This window comes from Stenella coeruleoalba, assembly GCF_951394435.1.
Source record: "Stenella coeruleoalba genome assembly, chromosome: 16".
In the NCBI taxonomy this organism is placed as follows: Eukaryota; Metazoa; Chordata; class Mammalia; order Artiodactyla; family Delphinidae; genus Stenella; species Stenella coeruleoalba.
The window spans coordinates 22,843,332-22,870,217 of record NC_137162.1 but is presented as its reverse complement, the minus strand read 5'-3'; the positions used below and the strand labels follow the sequence as shown (position 1 = coordinate 22,870,217).

The 26,886-nt window shown below is 37.2% G+C and overlaps 1 long non-coding RNA gene across 1 annotated transcript in view; it reads right to left on the bottom strand.

Moving 5' to 3' along the window:
• Positions 1–856: 856 nt before the first annotated feature.
• The window catches only part of LOC307175251, a 365,273-nt gene continuing 339,243 nt past the window's right edge, over positions 857–26,886 (bottom strand). The window contains exon 4 of the long non-coding RNA XR_013824275.1: positions 857–2,765. This is a non-coding gene — a long non-coding RNA (uncharacterized lncRNA). The remainder of the gene's footprint in view (positions 2,766–26,886) is intronic.

The following is a 26,886-nucleotide window of genomic DNA, read 5'->3' as shown; positions in this document are numbered from 1 at the left end:
ACAAAATGTTGAGCAGAGTTCCCTGTGATATACAGTAGGACCTTGTTGGTAATCTGTTTTAAATATATTAGTAGTAGTCTTAGCAATATTTTTTTAATCTGTCTCCTAAAGCAAAGGAAACAAATGCAGAAATAAACAAATGGTACCTACTTAAACGTAAAAGCTTTTGTACAGCAAAGGAAGCCATTGATAAAATGAAAAAACCTGATGGGAGAAAGTATTTGAAGTGATTTGTCTCATAAGGCATTTGTATCCAACATATATAAACAGCTCATACAAAACAATATCAAAGGAAAAAAACCCGAAATTTAAAAACGGGCAGAAAACCTGAATAGATAGTTTTCCAAAGAAGACATAGAGATGGCCAACAGGCATATGAGAAAATGCTGAACACTGCAAATCATCAGGCAGATGCAACTCAAAACCACAATGAAATTTGACCTCTCACCTAACAAAATGGCTGTTGTCAAAACAACCACAGGTAACCAAATGTTGGCAAGGATATGGATAAAACAGAGTCCTAGTACACTGGTGGTGGGGACGTAAATTTGTGCAGCCACTGTGGAAAACAGTATAGGGATTCCTCGTAAAACTGAAGATAGAACTACCATATGATCCAGCAATTTTGCTCCTGGATAAATATTGAAAGAAAACAAAAACACTAATTTGAAAAGATATATGCACACCAATGTTCATAGTAGCATTATTTATAATAGCCAAGCTATGAAAGCAACCTGTGTCCATCAACATATGTATGCATAAAGAGAGTATACATATATACACTCACACACACACCCACAATAATGGGTAATGGAATATTAGTCATCCATAAAAAGGAATAAAATTTTGCCTTTTGCCAAAACATTGATAGGCCTGTAGGGTATTGTGCTTACTGAAATAAGTCAGAGAAAGACAAATACTGTATTTTATCACTTATATGTAGAATCTAAAAAAGAAAAAGAATGAATATAACCAAGCAGAAACATAACAAACCAGTGGTTACCAGTAGGGAGATGGAGGGAGGGATGAAGGGAGGGGCAATATAGAGGTAGCAGATTAAAAGGTACAAAAATGTCTATGGATAAAATAAACAAGCTACAGGATATACTGTACAGTATAGGCAATAGTTAATATTTTTAAATCTGTATAAACAATTACTATGTTGTACATCTGAAACTAACATAATGTACATCAACTATAATTTAATGAAAATAAATAAAATAACTAATAAATATATAAATAAATTGAAATCATAAAATCACAGAAGAGTAGTTGTTTAGGGATAGGAGAAACAGGGAGAGGTTGGTAAAAGGGTATACACTTTCAGGTATAAGATAAATAAGTCTGAGGATCTAATGTATAACATGGTGAGTACAGTTCATAACACTGTACTATATAATATAAATTTGCTAATAGAGTGGAACTTAAATATTCTCACTAAACAAACAAACAATATTGTAGGTAAGTATGTGAGATGTTTAACTTGATGGGGTAATTCTTTCACTATGTGTGTGTGTGTACTCTCATGTTGTATAATTTAAATCTTATCAATTTAATTGTCAGTTATGCCTGAATGATATCAAGAGTCTAGTATAATTAAAAACAGAAATATCAGTGATTGGGGGTCAGGGAGTGAGAAAGATAAATTGTCAGAGTGCGCAGGATTTTTAGAGGGATGATAATACTTTGTGCGGTATTATAATGACAGATATATGTCACAACACATTTGTCCAAACCCATAGGATATAAAACACCAAGAGTGAACCCTAAGATAAACTATGAACTTTGGGAGATTGACTTCTCCATGTAGGTTCACTCTTGGAAAAAATGATACCATTTTGGTGAGTTATTTTGATAATAAGGGAGTATATTCATGTGTGGGGTCAGGGGGTATGTGGGAAATCATTGTACCTTTCTCTCAATTTTGTTGTGAACTGAAAACTGCTCTAAAAAGTCTTTAAAGAAAAACAAGGGGGGACAATAAAAACCCTACTAATCATCAACTTGAAAATGCTTCAACTCTTCAATAAGTTATATCTTATGACTGTGACCTTGACTAGGACATGGCCTGAATAAGAAGATAGAGTGTATTTCTTTAAAGAAAGTGTATATCTTTAAAAAGAACTTTTCACAAAAGTTTTGTTTGAATAAAGCATAGCTTGAGTGACCAGGGACATCTCAAATAGTCTTGATATAGATCCACTTATAAAGGGTGTCATTTTAGATATTTCCTTTTGTGAAGAGCCATAAAGACCCAGAAAAAAGCTCAATACATAGTAATAAAACACCACCAGTCTTACTGTGTTTTAACTCTTTTGCACGTGCTCCTTGAAAGAAGAATATAACTGATATCTGATTGTGAATTAAATATAACTCATGGTCTGTGAATGACATATATGCATTGTGTGTACTGACTGTATCAATGCAACAGACCTCAGTAGAAGCATTCTATTTGCATCTATCTCTATGTTTACCTGGTATGACTTACCTCCTAGACCCTACCTGGACATTAAGAAGCCCCAGTCACCACTGTCATGTTACCTAACACTTCCAGCTGGTTTGGACCCTTGAATTGAGAGTCCACTCTGGCATGGTTTTCATCATGTGCATTGTGGTATAAGCCAAAGCACCTTTAGTAATGAAGCTTGAATGAACAATACTCACAGAGGCTGCAGTTCTGCCCAATTCTAGATTCAGAAGAACACGATGCCATTAAATGAGATCCAGTTCACACAACACATATCCAGAGAGGCCTGATGACACACCTGGAAAGGCAAGAAATTAAAGCCCTGTGGTGACTGTAGTTAACAATACTGTATTGTATACAGTTGACCCTTGGACATGGGTTTGAACTACGTGAGTCCACTTGTACATGGGTTTTCTTTTCAACAAATAAGGACTACACTCCTACATGATCTGCAGTTGGTTGAATCTGTGGATGCAGAACTGTAAGGATGGCCAATTGTTAAATTACACACAGATTTTTCAACTGCATGGGAGATCTACCCTCCTAACACCTGAGTTACTCAAGGGTCAACTCTACTTTAAAGTTGCTGAATCAGCCTTAAATATTCTCATCACAAAACAACAACAAAAATGGTAATTTTGTGAGGTTATGAACGTGCTAACTAACCATATAGTGGTAATCATGTCACAATATACACTTGTATTGAATTATCATGTTGTACATCTTAAACTTACACAATGTTATATGTCAATTATATCTCAATTTCAATAAAGCTTGAAAAATAATCTTAAAAGTAGTCAAATACAACAATACATCACATACATGATAACAGTAAAAACTGACTGACTTTTCATTAGAAACTCTGAAGACTTCAGGAAAATGAAATAAGATCTTTAAAGCATAGAAAGAAAATTTTCTATCAGTAACAGAATTCTGTATCTTTCAAAAATAAGAACGAACTCAAAAAATTTGAAAGCAGAGATTCAGATACTTGTATGCCAGTGTTAACTGGAGCATATTCACAATATCTAAAGGTGGAAATAACACAAATGTCCCCCAATGAATGAATGAACATGGATAAACAAATGTAATATATCTATACAATATAATATCATTCAGTCTTAGAAAGGAATGAAATACTGATAACCTGCTACAACACAGAGGAACTTTGAAAACATATGCTAGGTCAAATAAAGCAGACACAAAAGAACAGATATTGTATGATTCCACTTATATGAGGTATCTAGAATAGGCAAATTCATAGAGACAGAAAGTAGATTAGAGGGGGCTAGAAGGAGGGAGGAAGAGGGATAAATGAGGGAGTTATTGCTTAATGGTTACAAAATTTCTGTTCAAGGTTATGAAAAGTTTTAGAAATAGTAGAAATTGTCACACAATACTGTGAATGTAGTTAGTGCCACTAGATTGTACACTCAAAATGATTAAAATAAAATTAAGTTATAAACACTTTACCACAATTAAAAATCAATGAGGTAACATACCAAAAATTAATTGAATTGTACACTTTAAATGGGTGAATTGTACGGTATGTGAATTACATCTCAATAAAACTGTTAACAAATGAAAAAAAAAAATTTTTTTAAAAGATAAGCTCTGTGGGTAAATGGCAAATGTTGATGAGAGAAGAGGTAGGAGAGAGCCAGAAGAAAATCCTTCTACCTCTCCTCAACAGATTCTTCAACAAGTGGATGCTGGTTTTTATACAGTCTGCTCCAAGTTATCCCATGTGACTTAGAAGTCACTGTGTTTAGTAAAACTGAGGTCATGTTCAGTTCTTTATTCCTAGGTACTAGGATTATGTGACCCTACCCATCCCCTCCCTCCTCCTACCATACTGTTAATATGTAAATTTTATTTCCAGCTATATTTTCAAGAGGACCTTGGTTAAGACACACTCTGAATCCTGTACATAGCATATTAGTTTGTTTTCTGCACATTTTTGGTTTCAGCCCCAACTGTGATAGAGTTTCACACAGATTGAAAGACTCCCATTTATCTCTCTTTTTCAATATCAGGGCACTTCCTAAAAGGGAGGTGTTGGCTTCGTTCACATATTTTTGCAAAGCTCTAAAGTGCATTAGTGTTAATACCCCCCAAAAGCAACTCTCAACTCGTGCAAGGTGCTATGCTTGTTGGACATTTAACACAGGGAATTATTCTGTTCTCACAGGGACCTTGTTGCCCTCAGCAACAACTTAAATCTCACCCTTAATTTAAATTTTTCTTCTTTATTTTCTCTTACCAATTCTATCACTCTTATTTCATGGAAGAACCTTTCAAGTAAACTGCCTTCACAAATTCCCTTCTATCAAGCTCTATAATTGGGAAGGCCTCAACAGTTTTTTTCCAGAAATGGTCCTAGAAAATATATTTTTAGGATGGGATTCTGGAACTGGATCTCTCACTGCTCAGATATCAGTTATTGCTGACAGTAAACAGGGTGATGATAACTTCTGATATATGATGCAATATCACAGTCACCAATAATACCTGTGATGTTTTGAAATAAGATACAATTAGGAGTGGAAGCATTAACTTAGGCAATCGTTCTGGCACTTGAATGGTATGGGGCAATGCTAATTATAAAGACTGGGAGGTGACTGTCTCTTGTTACATTTCTGAAAAGATCTGAGGAAAGAGATGACAGGCTCAGGTCTGCCAACTAGCAGAGCATGGCATAAAAACTTGAAGATCTTCCTGACATAGTTTTTAAAAATCCCTTCAATGAAGCCAGTGCCGTGCTAAAAATTAGCCTGAGAGTTTGTTAGCAGAGCAGCAAAGAATGGCATGAACAACCTTGACAGATAGCCCAGGGTAAAGTCAGGGACCTTATATGAGACCCTAATACTTGTGATTAGAGTGGAAATGCCTGAGTAGATTTCTGGGAACCCTCCAAATTGGCTGAAGCACACCTCAACCCCACCCCTGGTTTAGTGGTGACTACCCTCTGTAGGCCAAGATTGCCATTAGGAGATGCTACTATGGAACTGAGCTCCCTCGTGTCAATGGACATAGAAGAGGCCAGGTGGTGAAACTTAACCACCTGATGCAAGATGGACTTTTCTTTTTTAATATAAAATAAGGACAGAGCAGCAAACTAACACAAGTTCACCTTCACCAATAATCAAATAAATATTAATCAAAAATAACAATGAGGTTCTTTCCTGTTTCATGTGTATGAATATATAATTTTGGTCTTAATGGTTAATGATGCTGATAGTCTAGTAAAAACAAACAAACAAAAAAAAAAGGCACTAAAATCCCAATGGGCTTATGTTGGAAACAACCCTTTGGAATGTCTTAGAACTTTGAACCATTCATTCACTTCTTATCATCTACTTCAAGAAAATAATCCCACATATAGAAAATATTTAAAACACAATATTTTCAATGTGGTATTATATTTAATAGTCCAAAGAAATGGACCCAAGCCAAATAACCCATACATCAGTCCAGATAAGTAACTCTAGGCTAAAGTAAATAGCACATTGGCTTTTGCACACAGAAGTTTACCTCTCCCCACATGAAGATGCAGGTCAAGGGGTCCTACTTCATCCACTGATCAGAAATCCAGACTCACTTCATCTTGTGATTCTGCCATCTCAAATGTAGCATGGTGGCAGGCAAAGATCAGATGAGAAACTTATACCTTACTTGCTTCTGACCAGAAGTGAACCACATGATTTTACTCACAGGCTGAATTATTCACATGTCCCTTGAGCTGAATAAAAGGAGGGTGGTACATGTGGAATAGCACTACAAGCTGCCTGTTGGAGGAGGTCACTGAGAGGACAATACCATCAGCTGACCCAGGAGCTGGACTTGGCAATCAGAGGCTCCCCCAACCCTATCCCATCCTTGGAATGTACATCCTGCCCACTATCCCCATACTAACAGCTGCTTCAAGGATGTAGCCTCGAGACAGTAAGGTGTCAAGGAGACCATCTAGATGGTATACCTGACTGAACCCAGCTAAGGCCTCTACATAAACTTTAAGATTACGGTGGACAAGTAGAGAGATCCACTCATCTTGTGGCCACCCAGGACAAGCCTCCTAAGTTCCCTTGCTTGCTAAGTCTGCAAGCAGTCCCGAGTGGCCTGCCTCTTTCTTCAGTCTCTCCTTGCCTTCCATGTATGGGGACCATTTTGTGAACCAACATACTATAACCCACAGAGAGGAATTACTTTTTAAAATATTGGGGGTTTTATACCTTTATTGGAGTATAATTGCTTTACAATATTGTGTTAGTTTCTGCTGTACAACAAAGTGAATTAGCTATATGTATACTTATATCCCCTCCCTCTTGGACCTCCCACCCACACCCCCATCCCACCAATTTAGGTCATCACAGAGCACCGAGCTAAACTCCCTGTGCTAGAAAGCAGGTTCTCACTATCTGTTTTACACATGGTAGCGTATATATGTCAAACCTTATCTCCCAATTCATCCCACCCTCCCCTTCCACCCCTGTGTCCACACATCCATTTTCTACGTCTATGTCACTATTCCTGCCCTGGAACTAGGTTCATCTGTACCATTTTTCTAGATTCCACATACATGCGTTAATATACAATATTTGTTTTTCTCTTTCTGGCTTACTTCACTCTGTATGACAGACTCTATCTAGGTCCATCCACATCTCTACAAATGAACCAGTTTTGTTCCTTTTTATGGCTGAGTAATATTCCATTGTATACATGTACCACATCATCTTTATCCATTCATCTGCCAATGGACACTTAGGCTATATCTGGCATAGCTTGTACCTTGTATATTAAAAAAATATTATGTAGAAATTAAAAATAATGTTTAAAAAGAACCGATAATAAAATGAAAAAATGCTTTTGCTATGATGTTTAAAAAAGTCATAAACTTGCATATGCCATTTATTAGTTTTGTAGCCTTGAGTAAATCACTTAGTTTCTGTAAACCTTATTTTATTCATATGTAAAAGACAGATAGAGATATCTCCTTCATCAGATTGCTGTGAGAAAAAGACAGCTATGCATGTTGAACCCTTAGCTCAATGTCCAAATCTACGAGATGGTCAATAAATAGTAGGAATTTTAAAAATTTATTTCTCTGTATCACTCATCATCTGCATGTTATATATTCATATTTTAAAATTATTCTCTCTCTCTTCTCAATGGGGCTGGGATTCAGCTTGCTCAACAATGTACTCCTAATGCCCAGAAAAATAATTATAATTGAATAAGTGTCTTATTAGTTTAGTGCACCTTGGTATTGTTATTTTAGTGGATATCCTAGTCACGCATACTTGTCTTATTACTATCTAACTTAATATATTCACATCTAGAATAATACAAGAAACTTTAAAAAGTTTAACCCTATGTAATCTCTCCTGTGTTTTTGCCTCACAAAGTTTCCCTTCTACATGTTATATAAAATAGTGGTTGTTTTACATAGCTAGTATTCTTTCATATTTACCCTCTTATTTATCCTTTCTATAATCCTTTATTCTTTCATGTCGTTCAAAGCTTCCACCTGAGATTACTTTTATTCAGCCTAAAAAACCTCCTTTAGGATTCATGCAGTATGACTCTTCTGGTAATAAATTCTCTCAGCTTTTGTTTCTCTGAAAAAGTCTTTTTTTTTTTTTTTTTTTTTTTGCGGTACGCGGGCCTCTCACTGTTGTGGCCTCTCCCGTTGCGGAGCACAGGCTCTGGACGCGCAGGCTCAGCGGCCATGGCTCACGGGCCCAGCCACTCCGCGGCATGTGGGATCTTCCCGGACCAGGGCACGAACCCATATCCCCTGCATCGGCAGGCGGACTCTCAACCACTGCGCCACCAGGGAAGCCCAAAAAGTCTTCATTTTGCATTCATTGTTGATGAACGTTTTCATTAGGTATAGAGTTCAAGACTGAAATTCTTTTTTTTTTTTTCCGGTGCTTTAAAAAACTGCTGTTTTATTGTTTTCTGGATTCATAGTTTGTGTTGTAACATCAGACATAAGTTTTACTGTTGCTTCTTTAAAGATGATGCACCTATTTTCTCTGGCTGCTTTAAGATATTTTTCTTTAACTTTGATTTCAGCAATTTGACTATAAGGTGTCTATGTGTGATTTCCTTTGTATTTCTCCTGTTTAGGTTTCACTGATCTTCCAAAATATGTGGGTTGAGATCTTTTATCAGTCTGGGGAATTCTCAATCATTATCTTTTAAAGGTTGCTTCTTCCTCATTCCCTCTCCTCTTTTTTGGGGACTCCAATTACACACACTTTAGAAGATTTGACTATGTCTTTTATACACTCTTCTCTTCTTTCCATTTTCTTCCTCTCTGTGCTTCTGTTTAAATTCTATTGACCTGTCATTCAATTCACTAATCCTGGCTTCTACTGAGCCCAGATTCTTTTCATATTCATTCATTGTATTTTTAATTTTGTATATTGCATTTTAAATTATAAAATAAAAAACAGCTCTTTTGTAAGTACCAATTCTGTATTAGAATACCACATTTCCTTCCATTTTGACCACCTTTTCCTCTATTTTAGCACTTTAATGGTTATTTTAAAATCCTGTCTCTCACAGACATAGAGTACAGACTTGTGGTTGCCAAGGGGGAGGGGGCTGGAGGAGGGAGGTATTGGGAGTGTGGGATTGGCAGAAGCAAACTGTTATGTATGGGATAGATAAACAACAAGGTCCTACTGTATAGCACAGGGAACTATATTCAATTTCCTGTGATAAATGATAATGGAAAAAAATATGAAAAAATATATATATGTATAACTGAGTCACTTTGCTGTACAGCAGAAATTAACACAACATTGTAAATCAACTATAATTCAATAAAATTAAAAAAAAATTAAAATCCCATCACAGGCTTCCCTCATGGCACAGTGGTTGAGAGTCCTCCTACCGATGCAGGGGACACGGGTTCGTGCCCCAGTCCAGGAAGATCCCACATGCCTCGGAGCAGCTAGGCCCGTGAGCTGTGGCCACTGAGCCTGCGTGTCCGGAGCCTGTGCTCCACAATGGGAGAGGCCACGACAGTGAGAGGCCTGCGTACTGCAAAAAAAAAAAAAAAAAAAAAAAAAATCCCATCTCAATTCTAATATCTGAACAACTTGTGTAAGTTACTTTTATCTGTTGTTTTTCTTAGCTCATTATAAACTCATCCTTTTAAAAAAATAATCATGCTTCAGAAGCTTTGATTGGATGTGAGTCATATAAGTTTGTAGAGTCCCTGAAGGATGATTTTTTTGCAAATAGAGTACCAGCAGATCAGCTTAATATTAGAGACAGTGTTTTTTTTTCTTATCCTTTGTTAAGACCCGATTGATTTCAGTTTTGCCCTTACTCCCAGGGCGTATCCTTTGGGAGCCTTAACAAAAAACCTAACTTGTTTACAAGCCCCTCTAACCTGGCAGGACTCGAATTAAACTTTGTTTCCTTAGCTCCAAGACATCTAATTAAATCTCTACTCAGTTTCATACTCTATCAGTTGCTGCTCACACTGGGTTTCTTGAAGCCTTGACTTACATGTGCAATTCAGTAGTCAGCTGACAAGTTAAGAGGAAATTTCATGCATATTTTGAATTCCCCTTCCTTATTGATTTCCTCTTCTTTAGGATTCCCGCCACTCCCAGTTTCCAGCTCCACCTGCCTGTCCACTAAGACTGTTACTTTTTTGTTGGGACTTTATTCTCCATGCTGGTGAACTAAGGAGTGCCCTCAGAGGGAAGGTCAAGTAGATGGAATTTACCTAGTACACTTCTCTTTTTGCAAGAATCCCATTCTTCAGATTTATTCCTGTTTTGATTGATCTCCAGTGCCTTCAAACAATTTTTAAATATGCTGTCCAACATTGGTGGGACTATAATTAGAATTAGTTTCCTTAGCAGCTGGTAGTCTTCTCATATTGATTCCATGATCCATATATTAATAACCACTACGGTAGGTAGGGTCAAGTGTAAGCCCCTAAAACTATCCCCATCCTGACAAAAAGAGAAACCTGAAGCACTATATCACCCCGTAAGCCATTAGAGAGATTAACGCCACCATCAAAACTTTAAAGAATGTTTGACTCCTGCAAAAATCAGAGTACCTTTGACCCTTGAACTACGTGGAGGTTAGGGAAGCTGACTCCCCTTACAGTTGAAAATCTGCATGTAATTTTACAGTTGACCCTACTTATCCAGGGTACTGCATCCATGGATTCAACCAGCTGCAGATCGTTTAGTACCATAGCATGTATTTATTGAAAAAAATTCCTCACGTAAGTGGACCCAGGCAGTTCAAACCCATGTTGTTCAAGGGTCAACTGTATTGTTTTGGGTGACTAACAATTACTATCGACCTAACTGATATCCACAATCATAACTGTTCTGAGAGATAATGACTGTTTCCTAGAAGAGGTCAACACAGCCTCTCAAACTTGGTATGCAGCTATTTATAAGACCAATGTGTTCTTTTCAAACCCCATCAATAATAAGGATACAATTCAGTTTGCTTTTATATGTGAAATACGGCAATACACATTCACTGTCTCAGTCCAGGGCTCAGTTAACTCTCCTGATTTCTGTCATAATAGAGCCACAGGAATGTTAAATCTTTATATTCAGCAGAACATCATGCTTGAACTCTTTATTGATGACATCATGCTGGTCAGCAGCAATCTATGATATTATGGAAACGATACATTCAGAATTGTGCCCTAACAGGTCCAGAGAGTACAACTCAGTTTCATGAACACCTGGACCAGATACCCAAGCTCCTTACCTATGTTGCACCAATGGTCATGACCGTGGCCCTGTGTGGTATTCCCTAAAACCAGATGAATGAAAAGAAAAAACTCAGGCCTCTGTGCACATGCCTTGTCCAGCTATGTCAGTGCAAGATGAAAATGTTATTCTGCCACTCTACAGCTTGTCTCAGAAGCAGCCTGAAAAGACAGTGGTGCAGGGAACTTCTAGAAATACACTCGTTTGTCTACTTTTTCGGAGAGATAAATGGTCTGAAGTAAGGATCTGTGTGGCCTCGTGAAAAATTGCAAACATCTTGACTGGCTGGTCAGGGGACTAGAAAAACTTGGAAAAGCAAATCTAAGAAGCTTTAGTGTAGAGGCACATGCATGAACCTATGTTGGTGGGTACTAACTGTGTGGATATTTGTGTATCATATTGGTGAACATCAGAGAGGACCCACAGCACAGCAGGCTTTCAATAACATGTGAACAGAATGACTTATGTAATATTCTATATCCTGTCACTCCTCTACTTGTACAATAGGCTTACAAACGGTATATCCATGTTGGATGGAGTCTATGCATGGTTCCAACAGCAACCCCTTTTGAATAAAGCTGATATAGAAACTGCCCAACACCAGGCATATCATCAACACAATTCAACTCTGTGACATCAAAACGGTAATTAGCTTGCACCTTCTGTCGAGTTGAAGACATTGGGTCCCTTCCACCCTGGAGGGGGCAGCTGTGGATCCTTATTAGATTTGAAACCTACTCTAGATATAAGTTTCCCATCTCAAAGTGCCTATTATAGAAACATTAGAGTACTTACGGAATGTCTGATATACTAGGATAGACTATGGTATACATTACCTCAGACCAACTGGCCAAATTTGCAGTAACAATTGCTGCATGACCACATAACTCATTCTTATTTTACTGTTTGGTACATCACATGGAATTAGTCTACTAGAATGGTAGAGTGGCCCATTAAGTGCTGCACTGAGGTTCAAGAATAACGTTCGGCAGGTTTTAGTTTCTGTCTTCCAGAATGCACTATGTGCAAGAAACCAATAGCCAATATATGATGCTGAGTTTCAAAGAGCCAGAATGAACTGGTCTGGAAGCCAAGTTGTGGGAGAAGGATTAATGTCTCTCACTATCACTCCCATTGAGCCACTTGCAAAATCTGTGTTTCTCATACGCTTTTAGATTAGAGACCTTGGTTCCCCGTTGTGAGGAGGAGTGCTTCCACTAGGGGACATAGTAAAATTTCCCCTAAACCTAAAATTACAACTGCACCTGGATCACTTTGGACTATTCATGTTGTAGTATGTTAATTATCATAAGGGCTAAGGTTACTGCTACCCTAAAGGGAATGGTAGAGACTATCTCTAGAAATCAAGGGATTCATTGGGGACTTTTGCTGGTACTCTGTGTGGACAACTACAGCCTAATAAGGGCAAGAGAACCCAGTGCTCAGATCCCTCAGGAAAGAGGGCTGAGTAACCTTAGAAGACAAGAAATAGAGAATAGCTGAAGGTCTAGCAAAAGGTATAGGAATATGGAATCAGTGGTGGAAGATGATAATGGTGACTTTACATGGTTTCAGCACTATTTGCGGCAGTAGGACTGGTAGTACATTCTATTAACTCTTCTTTATTTAAGCTTTTGATAGAGATTTTACCTGGCCCCTATCTTCAGGAATCAGTGAGAGATGGACATAAGATTGGGCAAAATTGGAACTGAATCATACAAGGGAGGGACTATACCAGATGCTTTTCCTATCCTTTATCCTTCTTGCTTGGACCAACTCTGATTTCTGATTCAGCAGTGGTAGATATTCCCATGCTGACAGCACCCCAACTTAAACACATGCTGTGTGTCTTTGTCCGCTTTTCTGCTTCCAGGTGTTCCCCCACACCGTGGGATCCCAGTCAGCCCAAGTAAAAATGTAATGCAGACACATGAGAGTTAATATTCTCAGAAGCCACCCTCAACCGGTGGGAAACAGGAGCCAGGACACAGTTCTGGGAGGCTTTTGCCATGCTGCTCAGAGATCCTAGAAGCTTCGAATCCTTACTGTCGAGAGCAGCAACCACAATCACACACTTTTATATTGTTATTTTCCTCCTTCTCTGTCTTAATTTCCTTTCTCCCTCACTCTGGCTTTCTGGGATAACATCTCAAACTGCCTTGAAACGTGTCTGGTTTCAGACTTCTCCTTTCATGGGAAGCCAGTCTAACAAAAATGCATCATTTGAGAACTCAGCCCACTGAATTCAAAGTCAGCTGTCCAAAATCTCACGTATGAAGTAACCATTTTATTGGGCTCTACAGAAACAAAATTATTTCAGTCTCAAGCCTCCATCTACTAGGATTAAAGAAAAGAGGGAAATTTCCCCATTTCAGGAAAATTGAACCATAGTATCTCAGAATTATTTTCGAGTTACGTCAAGTTACTCGGGAGGCTACATAGTGCTAAGGCATTGGCAAATGGGAAATGTATTCTTCTAGTCATTGGTCAGCACAGATCGATAGTATCTTCATTGGCAATACTTGTCTTCATGGCACCTTAAGGTCTACCAGCTCTGACATTTCCCTACCAATGTTGGATTAATGGGGTTACCTCTACTGCTACTGTGTCAGCAGGGACCTAGGACTCTCTGGAAGGCTTTCTGTGGTCCTGCCTACTTTATATCACTGGACAAATTTTTCAGGGACTTTGTGTGAGAAAAAGAAAGGGCTCATTTTTATTCAGTACATCAATATATTTCCTTTCCTTACCTCCCTCTATCTACTTCAGAGGCTAAGGGAACCTATTTCCTGGCCAAGATGGCAGGATCTTTTTAGTCTCTGTTTCTCCCCATCATCTTACTGAGGTTCTAAAGGCTCTGTGTTTCTACAAGGTTTTGGTTTATAACAGAAACCGAAGCCAGAAGAGCTTATACATTTTCTACCTTCTGAGCCTCCTCTGAGGCAATAAATATAGAACAGTGGGAAGAGGGATGGGGAACAAGAAGGAAAATTCTATTTTCAGCTTCTATACAGCACTTATTTTCTTCCCTGCCAAAGTTTCTTTACACCTGACAAATCACTTTTCATCACAGGATGAATCCAGGAAGATGTCTGGAAAATAAATCCCACCTCATGTGCAGAATTCCAGGATACACTATAGTTCTCTTTTGCAGAACTGTAAAATTACCCTCAATGATTTCCTCCCTTTTTGCATCCATCTCTATGTCTTTAAGGTGGTTGAACTCCCCATTTGTTCAGCTGACTTGGGCTACTGCAGCAATATCTATATGTGACATTTTCAACATGCTTTGATGGAAAAATAAACAATGTAAATCTTAAAACTTGTCTGGAGGAAAAAAAAAATCCCCATTTTTTTCCCACTGTGCTATGCTCCTGTACTCCTTTACTGAAGGCCCAAGTGCAGAAAAGATAAAAAGCAACAATACCCAATAAATGTTAACACACATATTTCATTACATAGAGGATCTTAACAGCCAGAATTGCAAAAAGATTATGAGAAAAGTCCAGGTAATTATTAAATGCAAAATGTTTTAAAACATAAACTGCACCCTGAGAAACACTGACAAAAGTATATGAAAAATGATAGTGATATGATAAAACAACACCTATTTCAACCTTACTCTGTATGGTAGGTATTCACAGCATGAGGGGTTTTTTCCCTTTTTTTTTTTTTTTTTTTTAATGGAAGAAGAGTTTGCTACAAAGAGAAAACGGCACTATTTGAATTGCAAATTTCTGCTGCAACCATTTGTTTCCCCTTAATATTTTCTAGGGAGACTTGAAATTTGGAATATTTAAGCATCTCCAGTTGAAATACACTGCCCTCAGTCATAAGCACCTTGAAACACAGTCAACAATATCTTTATAGTCCCTGCCTTATAGTTGTAGTAACCATATGTGAAGAAAGCATTAGAAAACTATGGCTAGATTTCATTACGGAATGCTCTTTTGTCACTATCTACCAGTTATCTCCTTACCATCTGTTTATTTAAGTACAGAGCAAATCTGACAATTTGCCATTATAATTTTACCACTGAAGTTGGAATCTCTGAAGTGGAACAGAATCCAACGTAAACTACAAGCCTGGCATTTTCAGGACAAGTTTTCCAAAAGGCACTGTATTCTTTCTACTAAATTAAAAACATGGAGGGAGTGGGTGTTGCATCAATTTTATCAATGTGATAAACTATTTACTATGTTATCCAATTCTAAGTGTTTGGCCACCAGAAAGAGCAAAGTATTTTTTCATTTGAAATAGTGAAACAAATAAAATGGGAATTAATTGACACTCCATGGATGACTAATGAAAGCATCTATTTACTTGGAGGTTATCAATCAGTGTTCTGGACTGCTCTATAAAATATCAGCATTCCTTTAACTATTGTAGGAAACTTCCATATTCTCTGAGAAAAGTAGTAGCTTGAGTAAAGAACAAACTGCCTTTTAATTACATAGTAATTTAATGGAGCTCCCAGGTAGACACTTGGTAAACACATTGTAATTATATGTTCCTGCAGACAGAAATTGCCTGCTCTCTAATTTCATTCCATACTGTATGTTGGCTGGACAGCATGGAGCGTATTGAATGACCTGTCAAAGTAAATGTTCATTTATATGCAGCCAGTGGAGAAATCTATTGATGTCTGTAGTAATATAATATCCAAAGCACAGATGCTTAAGTTTTCCCTACACCCACTTCGGTGGTTTAAAGGAGAGTTTTCCGTTTTCTTGTGGGTGGTGGGAGGGAAAGGGCACGGCTATGTTTTGGAAAATGATCTGGATTCTAGAACTGCCTCCCCAGTATCTTTTATATTTCCACTTATAATAACAAGGATGGCTTTCACTTATAGATTTCTTTTTACCTGGAGGTCTCAAAACACTTCACAGATACTGTCTCATTTTTACAGCTCTACCATCAGGTACAAGGAACCAGGCAGAGTGCCATCTGTGTTTGTCTTTATGAGAGAAGTCACCTGGGGTTACGACACAATAGTCCAGATCCTGACAGGGATAGTACCTTGTCACCACTATTAAATCAACTAGGTGACACCGAATTTTTTTAATGCTTATTTTAGGATCAACATTTCAGTAATTCAATTCAAGTCACAGAAAACAGAATAATATAGCATCCATTCAAATTGACGTGGAATTTTATTTGTATTGTTCTCTGGTATAACCAGAGAACACTCACAACCCTTGAGAAACATTTAAATATTTTTGGAAAAGCACTTATCAGTGATTTTGGAAATGAGATATTAATAAAAGGTGAATGTCACCCCACTGTGACAAAGAAAAGTGATCTCTATGAGGGTCTCTAAGTAGCTTGGAAAAAAAAGTGAAACTGAAAGGAGTCAAAAGAAAACAAATATTTCAGTGAGAGAGAATGAGATCTTTTTAGACTAGTGGTAATGTGTTTTAAATAATTTGGTATACTTTTTAACCTGAACTATATAATTAGATAAAGCCAAGAATATCCCACTCCTACTAGATGTAATAATCATATTTTGCATTTGGAAGTAAAAGATACTAAAATATTATTATATCTATTCCAAAGGAATTAGAGTCTCCAATTTGCTCCTACGACCTCATGCAAAAGGAGCCACAGCAAAGAATAGGAATTGTTTCCCATCCTGCTTTGCTGTAAGGATTGCCTCCTCTGCCTGCCAATTAAGCAATGCAGATTAATGCTCATTATGAAAACTGTGTGAACCATGAGCAAGAGCTTGCATGTAAAGAGCCATGAAAGTTATAAACAAAGACACTAGGGTCATTTAAAGGGCATGCAGTTCTTTCATTAATTAATTGTAAAATGTAGTTTCCCCTATCATGGTTCATTGGTCATTGACCCCATTAAACTGTATCAAGTAAAGTACTGGTTTGCTTTTCTATTTTACACCTTATTACTGATAGACTTTCTACTGTTTCCACTAAAATACACAATTTGTAGGCAACAAGTTGATCAATGAGATAGTATGGCAAACTTATTAAGACTCTGCCCATTGGTAGACCTAATCTTCCATCCTTATCTACTTATTTGTTCCGTTATATCTTCACTTCTAATTATCTAATTTCTAATTTAAACTTTCTTCTCACAGATTAACACTTTTATTTATCTATGCAGGTCAGCCCTAGACAATTTTTCTAAGCTTCTTAATCCTTTAGTGTTTAAAATATGTACACCAGGGCTTCCCTGGTGGTGCAGTGGTTGAGAGTCCACCTGCCGATGCAGGGGACACGAGTTCATGCCCCGGTCCGGGAAGATCCCACATGCCACAGAGCGGCTAGGCCCGTGAGCCATGGCCGCTGAGCCTGCGCGACCGGAGCCTGTGCTCCGCAACGGGAGAGGCCGCGACAGTGAGAGGCCCGCGTACCGCAAAAAAAAAAAAAAAAACAATTGTACACCATTATGGAAAATGGAAAAATGCAGAATCTTTTAACATGCGCAAACAGAAAGATTGTTAGGTCTTAGAGACCTTCGCTCTGCACACATCTAAATGGAATAATTGGAATTTCCATTTACATGAATATTTGAGTCATTTTAAACTTTGGGTAAAGGTATTTGGATGAAGTTTGAAATAATATTCACCAGGCTTCCAGTATTACAAATTGGGTAAGTGAGTTACATGTGCCCATCTCATTGGCATTTTTATTCATCGTCTTTGGACACTAATGAATTAATTTGGATAAATTCTGTCTAAAGATCAAAAAGAGATGACAACGCACTCAGACATTCTGATAATTTTCCAAGAACTTAGAATCTCCTGGGGCTTTGAATGAGCTCCAAGTATCAGTGGATGGTCCACTTCTCATGCCCCACCTGTTTCCTAGGCTATGACAACTGTCAATGAAGAGGTCAGTTACAGTAAATGCCAATGGCCATTATAATTGCTGATTTCAGAAACACTGTATGTATATAATGGTGAGATACCAACACTGGGTTTATCTGTCCAAAGACAGAAATATGAAAATCTGTATATGAGAAGAGCCATATGGTAGCATTAAACAAAAAATCCAAATACTTAAGGAGTCTGAGACGTGGTGTAATGGAAAATGATGTGAAGTGTCTAAGAGATCAAATATAGTGCTAATTCACATCTCAGAACAATGTGACAGTGAAAGGGTACATAGTCATTATTTTATGATTCATATAAAAGGTAAAATTAGTGTTTTTTTAAAATAAAATATGGGTGGTGAGTGAAAGAGATATTTGGAAAACCAGCCTGGGCTGCAATATAAAGGAGCTGCTTTGACATCACCAATTAAAGTTGACCTCAAATTCCCCTCTGCCAATTTTTACTTCTTTTGTATCCCGGGTTCATTCTCCCTCTTATAATCCCACATTTCAGAGAGTTTACTAATTAGCTCTGCTCAGCCTGGACTCACCGAGATTGGGACACATCACGGCACCAGAGAACACTATAACTACCACTAGAAGTCTGTGTGTGGTTCAAGTCAGGAATGGCACTAGGTCTTACCCAGGAATCTACACAAGCATGAGATTCTTAGCCATTAGGGCTGTTGCTACTACTGTGGTTTCCACTGCTGATGTGTTTGCAGGCTCATCCAAAGTTCAGACAGAGCTGGGGCTCCCAACCTGAGATGCAAAGACTCATGCATTGACACTCACTCTCAATAAGTGATAGCAACTTTCTTTCTGGACTTCTTGATTGCCAGCTTCGAAAACAAGGTCCCCAGCATGGTGAAACATGATGCCATCTCACCTTCCAAAGAGGCAGCACCATTATTGACAGCATTTTGTCACTGCTGGTCAAGTCCCAAAGGAGAGTAGTGTCTGGTCTGTCCAGTGTAGCTCTTGGGTTGTGAGGAAGTCAACTGTGTGATATTTGGGGAGAAGAAGTACTTATGCCACCCTTAAGCCATGTCAGAACATTGACATTCCTTTAAAGTTTTAGAATTTGTCAAGCAATTCCAAGTGTGTCCTTACACTCGCACAATCTCTAAGAGTTAGACTAGGTACAATTGTTGTACTTCAAAATTAAAGTTTTTGTAATTACAACAAACTATGTATAAACATATCTGATCCTGCAAAGTAGATGCTCTCACTCTCCAGCTAGACTGTAAGCATCATGAAAATAATACTTAACCTTTTTCTTTTGAATTTTACCTCTATATCATCGCATCAAACAGATGTCTAAACAATAGATGTGATGGATTTCATCTTCCGTAAACTTTGTTTCTGCCAGTTTTATCCTTTTGAATATTTTGTATGTTTGTTTTTCAAATCAAGTCATTATTTTACATAGAAAGGTTTTTCATACCAAGCTAAGTCTTACATTTTCTTTCAAGCAAGTTCATATTCCACCTTATCCCAGATGTCTTTCCATCAGCTCCACTCAGACTTAGTCTCCCACCTCCTACTCTCATAATATATTGATTGGAAATCAGATCATTTACCCCTCTCTTCCATCTAGAAGTGCTATTTGTGTAGCTTTCTCTGTCCTCCTTCAGTAAATCATGAGCATCTGTAGGCCAGGTCATTAATTTTTGAGTTCTGGAGTCTAACCAATAGTTAACACGTAGTAGATACTAAGTAAATGTTGGATTATAAATTTATACCATTTTGTCACTTTAGGAAATAGCATTATATAACAAAGAAAGAATTATGTACTATGACCCTTGGAGTCAAGGACCATTTTAATGATTTTAACAAGACAATAGCATAGTGCTTTGCTTACTGGTAGATCTCAGTAAATGTCATACCGGGGAGCCATAAATAGGTTTCTATAAAAGCTTTTAAATTTGTTATTCCATAGCTCATTTACATTGTATGCTATATGTCACTGAAAATGCACCTTCTGCAATGCAGGGACAGGAGAGAAAACATTCTGCACATCATGGTATATAAAAAGATACTTTTTTATCCTAAGGTTGCTGTGGAAGCAGGAAACAAAGGACTTTAAAGCCACAGTGCATGATTCAGAACTATGCACAGCTGCTCCAGGACTGTGTGGGTTGCATATGTGTGTTTTAGACAGTTGGCAAGAGGATCAGTGCTAGGCTTTGGTGACAAATTGAAGCAATTCTATAGGCTCCAGGTGAACATGAAAAGCTGCCCTACCTTAACTGAAAAAAATTTTTTGACTGCTTTCCCTTTCTTTCTCTAAACCCTAATGAGATTATAATTAGTTTTTACATTCTTAAGATAATGTTTTCCTTAGGGGACCACCCATGTTCATGTGTGCACAGTGGGAAAATAGAACTTTCAAATAAAACAAAACAAAACAATCTCTTTAAGGTATCTTTGTAAATCATTGGGATGTTTTCTTAATAGTGAATCTATAGCTTTATGGATGTTTTATTTTATAAACCCACAGAGGTAAAAAGTGACTTTGAATTCTAAAGCCAAAGAGCTTTTTTTTTTTGTCTATCTGTAAGGAAGATAGTTTTCAAATCCTCCAATTTTCAGATTCTAAAAAATCCCAAACTGTTTACATAAATCCTTCATCCAACATACAACAGTCTTACAATGGTTTGACTCTCTTGCTTAAAATCTAGCTCCATACTCTGTTTGCTAATGATGCCATGGCTTCCTTGATTACATCCATTACCTCATGAATCTTTTTTTTTAAAAAATTAAAGTCTAAGCAGCTTCTGAAGATGGGACTCAGTTCCATGGCATGTATTAAATTCTTATTTCAATTCCTCTGAAACAGAGCCTTGGCCACATTTCTCTAAAACTGCATGCTTGTTACTATATGCTTAACACTTGCATCAGAATTTTGCAGATGTCTTAACATTGCTAGTAAGAGACTGATTTATACTAATCTTCCCCTTTCCAATCTACAATAGCCACAAAGCTGATTCTTTGGTGAAAGATATTTTAGGATATGGTGACAATTATATGCAAGGAGATGATTACAAGAATACTAACTAAACTAGTAAAGGTTGCAATTGTACCCCATTCTTCAGCTACCTTAGACTCTATTTACCTTAGTATTTTAAGATTTCATACATGACCCAAGAATTCTCAGCAAGTTTAGGAACAAGCTTTACTGTCTTAACAGAAGATTGACTGAAAAAAATGCCAGATTTATGGCTCAGTTTGTACCAAGAAGATCATAGCACACAACCATGTAAGTACTCTTTTTATTTCCTTTCAATGTAGCTCTAAAAATTGGGGTTCAGATCTTGGAAGTCTATTCACTATTCCCCAATTTATGTAAATAACACGTTATTTTGTTTTCATAAAAATTCTTATATTTTAATTTAAAACTGAAAACTAAAAGAATATTAGAAATGTTTGTTTCTATTTTTTTTTTTTAAATATGAACCAAACACCTTGAGTGAGGCTCCAGAAACTATGGGTCTTGTAAACTTTGTGCTAAATATTTGTCCACTTTTTTAGTAAAGATACCCTTACATTAGTCAATAGTTGAAGACAGTGATCAGCAATAAAAGGCTTGCAGGCCAAATCTGGCCCTCCACCTGTTTCTGTAGTAAAGTTTTATTGGAATATGGCCATGCCCATTTGTTTACATTTAGTCTATGAATGCTTTCACCCTATGATGGCAGAGTTGCATAGTTGTAACAGAAACCATATGGCACATACAACCTAAAATATTTACTATCTGGCCCTTCCCAGAATTAAGTTGTCAAATCCTAGTTTAAGTAACTTCATTCAATGTAAGTGCATCTGCCTCCAAGATGCCATTTTCTTTTGAATATTAAAATGCATCAAAAGTCTGCTGATGACATATCCTGGAGAATGGAGTACTTTCTCCTCTTTTTATCATCTTCTCGTACTTCTCAGTACAGAGGAAAAGGGAAGAGCGTGGGATCTCTGATGGAATTGGAGGAGGAGAAAGAAGAAGAGAGGAAGAAACATCTTTTCATGGCTGCCTTATAACCAGACATTTCATTTACTACAGACAATAGGTTTCCTGAACAAATATTTTGGTGAACTGTTATAGTTAACTCTTTCTTTCATACTGGTACTTATAACTGACTCCTGTCCTCAAAAGTTACAACAGGGTCTCTTCCAGAATCATGAGAAGTTTGTCAAGAACACTTCCTTCGCTCTACCCACTGGTCTTGCTACCCTCTAAAAAGGCAGACATTGTCTTGGCCAGAATTCATTCTTGACTTACAGGTATGCGATTTTAGATAGTCAAAAGGTTTTTTTCTCAAGCATTCAATTATACAAAACTTCTGCTTTTCAAACCTTTTTATTTCTTTTTTTTAAGTTCAAAATTGTGTGTAGAGTGAAAATTTTGACTTAGAGACCAGCTCACTCACTTTCACCCAGGAATTCTGTTGACTCACAATATCTTACTTCGTTTACAAAGATATCTGGCATTCTATGCGTCATTATTTTATTTCCTTATGTAAGAGTGAATAAATTTCTAAATTTGAAAAAAAAATGAAAGTATTGTGATAAGATGTTTTCCCCTGAGTCCACGTGTAGACTGAATCAGTCATATTACCTATATTACCTTTGACCTCTCCCTCCTAGGATGGTTGTCAGTGGGCCTGATCTGATGCTATGGAGTCAGTTGTCAGCTGTTTGTAAATAAAAATTACAGCCATTATTGTAGTGGTTTTAAAATGAAAAGAGTTCATAGAAGAGGGATGTTGTAAGTCTGGAATTTGCTTTATTTCATTCAATAATTGTATTTTAGACACATTTTTGAATATCCTTATCTGCTATGCATGGTCCCTACATTAAACATGCGATATAAAAATGTAATAAAAATTAAGAATCCAGAAGCCTCCTTGGTAGGATAATAAATAAAATGAGACCAAAGCTAAGGGAATAAAGGAGATTGAAGCAGATAGAAGAACATAACATTCACTCTCCCACTAATATTTTCCTACAGAAACCTGGTCAAAATTAACTCTCCATGCTCTACAATATAAAAAGGAATTAAGAATAACTATAATTTGATGTGAAAAATGGATCAGAATGTGGACTCATTCACTGATGGGGAAAGGTAGAAAACATATTTCTATGGAAAATCAGGGGACATAAATTTGAGATGTTTAAGTGTATTCTCATGTTAGTCTCCATTTTAATCTCTAGATCCAGAGCTCAAGGGAAAATGCATGACTCTTGCTTCAAATCTGAGAGTCATCAGAATAGAGAGTATTTCCAGTTTTGAAACTAAATGAGACACTTAGAAATGTAAACACTGTATCAAAATAAAAAGACCCAACTTTCCAGTATTCAAAAGGCAGGTAGAGAAGGAGTCGCTGTGAAAGGACACTGAGAAGAAATCTGTGAGAACTAATTGAGCATGATCCCACAAACCCTGAGAGGTTTGCAGTGATGGAGCAAGACAGAGGACATGCGAATGCCACAGAGAACTATGTTAAGTGCTGCTGCTGCTGAGAGATACAGCAAGATAAAGAGAAATGGCCACTGGATTTGACCATAAAAAGAGCAGTTTAGGGCTTTCCTGGTGGTGCAGTGGTTAAGAATCTGCCTGCCAATGCAAGGGACATGGGTTCGAGCCCTGGCCTGGGAAGATCCCACATGCCGCGGAGCAGCTAAGCCCGTGCGCTACAACTACTGAGCCTGCGCTCTAGAGCCCGCAAACCACAACTACTGAGCCCACGTGCCACAACTACTGAAGCCTGCGCGCCTAGAGCCCATGCTCCACAACGAGAAGCCATGACAATGAGAAGCCCGTGCACCGCAACGAAGAGTAGCCCCCACTCACCACAACTAAAGAAAGCTTGTGCACAGCAACAAAGACTCAACACAGCCAAAAATAAATAAATAAATTTATTTTTTTAAAAAAAGAGCAGTTTAGTGTGGGTGGGAATAAAGTAGAGCAAACAAATAAAGAAGATGGAACAGAAAGAGTAGAGACTTGTTAGACGATATCTATTCTTCTCAGACCATTTTCACAGCATCAAGAAACTTACTTCAGATCCCCCTCTTCCCACTGAGGAAAAAAAAAAGCAAGCAAAGAAAAATGCAAGCCATATATGTTGTAGCTGACTGTCTAAATGCATGTCCTTAAGATAGCTGGAGCCACCAAAACCCTCTTGGCTGGTGACTAAAGGGACAACAGTACATTAGAGTAGGATGTGGTGTGATAATATGTGAACTCCTTCTTGGAAGGATGAGATATCTCGTTGATACCTTGTGGAAGCAAGACAGTTTACCTTTATAAAGCAAAATTCCTTTCCCTGGTACATAATAATACACTTAGACCAGAGCCACAGACCTGTGAGTGTGAGGGTCAAAAGATGGCAATTCAAGAAGAGGCTATAATAAATTGAAGGGTTTAGGTATTACAGTACTGAAGGATAAAGGGAATTATAGGCAGAGACTGCAATGTGCAATAATGTATGTTACTCTACTGGATTCTACCAAGGGAAATGCACGTGTAAAACCAGCAAATAATCTGCTGAACACAGCAATTTAGGTCAAACGTTTAAGCAGACTACCACTAATTCTGAATTTTAGAGAGAAGAGTCAGTCCATTTATTTTAAAAAGTACCCGGATTGCAAAAAAAACTATGTGATAAATGAACAGAAATTATGAACTTGTTTAGGCCATTTTTCATGCGGTAGGTACAATGAAAGAATTTTAAAATCCAGGAATATTCATTAGGAATTTATTGTTCCCCAGGTCTCTTATGAAGGTAAATCTGCTTTGTGTCTGTTAATCAGACTATCCATTCCATAAGTAAAATTCTTGATTTGGTGTTACGGATTGTGAAGCTGGAGGAAACTGGAGGAAGAATCGAGCAGGAAGCCTATCTCTGTGGTCAACAGAGAGGGCAAGGATGCTATTTCTTTGCTGATGAGAGCACACATTTAAAAATGCTATTTTATGCTTTTATTGATCATGAATATGATAGTTGGTGATGATGAAGTTTATGGTGATAAACTACTACCCCTTTGAAAAAGGAGAGATTAATTCAAGAGTGATTTAAAATAATGTGTTCTTGCAGGATATCTTGTCTGTGACTTGAAAAACACCAGACTTTTACAGTATTGCTATATCTTTTTCCAGCTTAGCCTTTGACATAACTTTCCATAGAGAAACTAACCAATTTATTTGGAGAAACTTTCCCAACATAGAATAACAGTGGCAGGTGTCAGCATAACAGGTAACGTTTACTGATTGTTTACTCGATTCTACCATGCACATGCATAAACTTCCTTAATTTTACAAATATCCTATGAGATGTGTATCTTTCTTGATTTACAGATGAGGACACTGAGGTTTAAATCGATTGAACAATTTACTCAAGATCATACAACTAATATAGAGTAGAGCCTGGAATTTGGGGTACCTTTTACTACAGAGCCTATACTTTTAATTCACTTGCATACTGTACAGCCACAATTAAACATTCACGATCTGAACAAAGACTATGTGGGTCTGAATCTTAGGTTGGCCCCTTACTATCTTTGTGTTCTTGGACAAAGTAACTTATTTTCTTGTCATTTCAGTCTTCTGATTGGTAGAAGATAATAAAGAGTATAACATTCCTATTAATTTCATAGAAGTGTAGTGATGACTGAGTAAAACGATATATGTAAAATATTTAGAATTATACCTGGTACTTAGTAAATGCTTAGTACACAATAGGTTTTAACCACAACAATAATACAATAATAATACTGCTGCATAATTTGAAAACTTACCTCAGTCATTGAAAAAATGTATGCCATTGGCAGAGAGAATCACAAAAAGACATTTTAAAATTTGGGAATTAGTCAATAATATGGATTATGAAGCTCAAATTAGAGCTTTTTTTTAACTGCCCACTATCCCGTTAAATTAATAATTTTAAAAGGACAGATGAGTTTCCCAAATTCAGTGTCATCACCATGGGCTTTCCTAGTTCATAAATAATTTCAGCTAAAATCTTTCTAAAAGAATTACACTTGTCAAAAGTAAAACACATGGAATGGCAATGGTTCATTCTCTGAATACATTTTGAAGTGAACAGAACATTAGAATTCTATGAGAGCAGACTTAAGCCCACATTCAGAACTCAGACTTAATCCAAATTAATCAATTTGTTTGATTATGAAACCAAATGAAATTCCAACCCCTTCCTTCTCCAAAAACCACCATCTTTGACTGTAATCTTTAAAAATTTCTTTGTCAACAAACACTGAAAAGGTGGAGAAAAGTTCAGGTCACCTTCTCTCCTCTCATTCCCATCAAAAGTTTAAAGGCAACGTCTACCTGTCAAATTGAATTTGCCTCATATGTACAGAACAAGTTCACACAGTGAGCTATCCAGGAATAACAGAAGATGACAAATTCTTCACAAAGGCCCTATCAACTCACTGCTCACTTTGGACACTAGGAGAGGATTGGGATGGGGGTCAATTTAACAGGCTGGATTTCATTTTCAAGAGGTTAAACAAAGATTATTATCCTTAAAGGGCCACATTAGACAAAGTACTAAAGTTCTGAACTCTCTATATAAGTTTCTAATAGAGATTGTTTATGCATTCATCTAATGATCATATATATATATATATATATCTAATATGTGAATCAACTGTGGTGAGGGGATTTTGAGGGTAAAAGGAGATTATTTCTTGAACAAAGTATGAAATATAAAAAGATATAATAGCCCACATTGTGAAACACTCAAAGAAATGGTCAGAGGGAAACCATTAAAATTTTAAAAAGATCTATGGGCAAACAAG